This window comes from Silene latifolia, unplaced genomic scaffold (assembly GCF_048544455.1).
Source record: "Silene latifolia isolate original U9 population unplaced genomic scaffold, ASM4854445v1 scaffold_834, whole genome shotgun sequence".
Taxonomy (NCBI): Eukaryota; Viridiplantae; Streptophyta; class Magnoliopsida; order Caryophyllales; family Caryophyllaceae; genus Silene; species Silene latifolia.
In genome coordinates, this window is record NW_027413746.1 from 998 (window position 1) to 4,369 (window position 3,372).

The 3,372-nt window shown below is 37.0% G+C and overlaps 1 long non-coding RNA gene across 1 annotated transcript; it reads left to right on the forward strand.

Annotated features, from left to right (window-relative positions):
* The first annotated feature begins 426 nt into the window (after positions 1-426).
* LOC141640486 (uncharacterized) lies at positions 427-2,782 on the forward strand. The gene is made up of 2 exons (XR_012543021.1): positions 427-527; positions 2,251-2,782. It is a non-coding gene; the product is annotated as an uncharacterized LOC141640486 (long non-coding RNA).
* The last annotated feature ends 590 nt before the right edge of the window (positions 2,783-3,372 follow it).

A 3,372-nucleotide genomic window follows, 5' to 3' on the forward strand; every position in this document is an offset into this window, starting at 1 on the left:
TCGTGTTTAAAGACTTTGGACTTGACGGAATTTGCATTTGACTTACGGATTTAATTATTATCGAAACGAGTCAAAATCGACTCGAAAAATCCCGACTCAAACCCGAATCCCGTCCTTTCTTTTCCTCTTACGCGGCATCCCCTCCCCCCTTTACCTTTCTTTTCTGATTTTTGTTCTTAGTATCATCATCATCAACATCAAAGACCAAAAAAAACACCATTTATATAAAATCAAGCCAAAAATCGACATAACTCACTCGTTTCTTGTCGTTTTTTCGCATAATTTACCATTCGGAATCCTCTCGTCGCGATCTACAACTTGGTACAATTTAATTTCAGTTTTCATTAAGTTATTTTAAGACCAAATTTCGGAATTTTCGGTTTATATGCTTATTATTATGTTTTAATTGTTTATTTAGGTGAAGGATTGGAAGACGAGTTCGGGGACTCGTATATTGTAGAGGATAGCGGCTAGTGTCGTTAGGGTTTGGGTTTTCAAGGTGTTAATTGTTCTTTTTCTAGCTTAAGGTAACATATTTCGAGTTACTCGACGAAAGATCGTCACATGTTTTGATTTTTGTATGTTTGGTGATTTTTGTTGGTGTAGTAATTTTCACATGTCTAGTATAGTTGCATGCATGTCAATTGTTAGCTTAAATTATGCCTTTTGTTAGTTTAAATTATCAAAGTTGAATTTGGGGATGATTAATTAATTTTCAGACGGTCTTATAATGTATAAAAATGAAAAAAAAAAGAGGAGAAATGGCGCGACAGCGGGCCCGGCAGCAGCCGGCAGGCCCACGGCAGCCCCGGCCGGTCTTGGGGTTGGCCCGGGTCGGTCCGTGCTTGTTTCGCGGGTTTTCGTACAATCTTGGTCTTTTCGGGTTAATTAATATTAGAATAGTATAAGTAACAAAAGGGTAGTAATTTGAATTGAAGCATACTAGTAACAAAAATTATGTTAACGGAAAAGTTGTGCTTATATTAATAGTTATCACATGTTAGGATAGTTTACAAAATGAATTTTATAGCGATAATTGTAATGCTTTGTTGATTGTCAAAACCGAGCCTTAGTCCCTTTGATCGATGCGATGTCGATTAATTGAGTGATTGGTCGACCGCAATTTGACCCCGCATCGCGAGGTGGGGTTGCGGGTAAAAATTCGGTTGAATGATTTAGATAATCGGCCTTTTTCTTGTTTTAGGCCATTTATCAAGCTTCAGTTCACATGTATAGCTTATTGAATTTAATAGCTTCTTATTTTGTAGTAATGGCCCTAGATTCCCCTAAAGCCTTTAATATTGTTAAAATTGCTAGAATTGGAAGTTAGTATTGAATTCTTATTGAGGAACCGTTGGATTGTATCTTTGTAAATAGACATTTATATAGCCTTTCACATGATAGAATGTTAGCATTTAGGTTGGTAAGTAGGACTTTTTGCCCTCTTAAGGTTAAGTGGGTGTCTTACTTGACTTGTGTGGTGAGTCTTGTGTGGTGTGGGCTAAAGTATTCAAGCTGGGACAAGCTGTGACTAGGTCCTAGGTGAGTATTTCGGCCTTCATCATAGATAGGTCTTTGTAGTCTCTGACGAGTATATGTTCTTTGCTTGATAGCCTTTGTGTTCTGACTAGTGGATGTTTATCCAAGTTGGGGCATGACCTCAGGTACTTATTTTGATAGTATGGGGTCAGCTTAAGTACTAGCCAACCCTTCGGTGGTGTCCTTAGGGTACTCACTTCACTTTGTTTTAAAAAAAAGTTGTGAGTCTTGGGTGCGGTGGTGTGTATCCGCATGTCTAGGTCTGCTCAGATTTTAGGCTAGGGTTGTGTTGTCTCTTGGCCATGTTTTCTTAATAGTAACCGCTGAGCCAAGATACCGGTTCGATTACCTTCCCTACCTCGTGGTATAGACTTGAGTTACAAAGTGACTATTGACCGTACTAAGAACTTATGCCTGTCTTTGATATATTGCCCTTTCTTGTATGGTGATTTTATGAACTGTAATAGGTGAGATGTAAGCGATTTGATTGATAAAGTTTGGATTACTATTTGAATTATATGATTCACATGATAGTTTAGTTTGGTCAGTTAGGGGTCATTTGTTAGAATGCATGATAAGTAAATGGTTTATCAAATTGTTTACATGTTACATTACATGTTACATTAATTTTGACGATTCGTGGCTGGGAGGACTCGAAGTTACTCCCCACTGAATTGTGGCTTTCGTGTTTGTATAAAATGCGATTGACAGGTTGTTGATGTTTAGTTGGGGTCACAGACGGGCTAGTGAGCAAGGAACCTTGGACCTAGTTTTGGCTATTCTATTAGTAACCTTTTACACTTTTGGTTTGTATATTATTTGAAGGGACATATGTCTCCCTTTTCTATTTTTGGATTGTATCCTTATATTTCCGCGTCTTTAGTTATGTATGTATATTAGTTTATCAGTTGTTGCAGGGTTTTTGACACTCTTCATGAGTTGGAATTGGTTGTGAATGGTTTAGTTAGAAATTTTTTGAAATTGCAGGTTTTTGGACTAGTTGAACCATTTACAAACATATCCTACCAGTTTTTCTGTAGAATTTACGTATATAATTAAGGCTAGATTTAAGGGTGTCACAGGTAGACAGTACATGTTTCAACAATGGCGGGGTAGTGGAGTTATGTCGCTTAGACGACATTAAGTGTAGCATGAGTCATTTAAGTGAAACAAAGTACTCTATGAACGATTTAATAGCAAGTTCAAACTGTAAATTAAATTCTCACACGAACACTTGATATTATACTATCGATAGTATCACGACATTTATATACACAACAATGATAATGCCATCATTTATTTACAACACTATTTACAAGAAAAGTAATAATAATAATAATAATAATAATAATAATAATAATAATAATAATAATAATAATAATAATAATAGTAATAGTAATAATAATAGTAATGGGTTTCCGGTGGACTGCGGGGGAGGGGTAGTGCGGGGAGGGGGAGTAGTCGGAGGGGAGTGCCGGCAGTCGCAGGGGGTGGCGGGCCGAGGTCCGGCAGGTGTGGGGTCGGCCGGAGTAATGGGTTTCCGGCGAGGTGGTGGTTAATGGAGGTGTGTGGTGGTTAATGGAGATGGATGATGGTGATTTAATGGTGAAGGGGGATTATGAAAGGGAGAAAAAAAATTTATTGGGTAATGTAAGAAAGAAATGAGAAGGGTAACATTGTAAACTACGTATGTGAAAGAGTAAAAGGCGTATGTGAAAAAGCAATACCCTAAATTTATCGGGACATTTTCATCATTTTGACATTATTATTGCACTATGTAGTAGATACTTACAAAATGAGAAAAATAGTTTAAAAAAAATATGATATTAATTT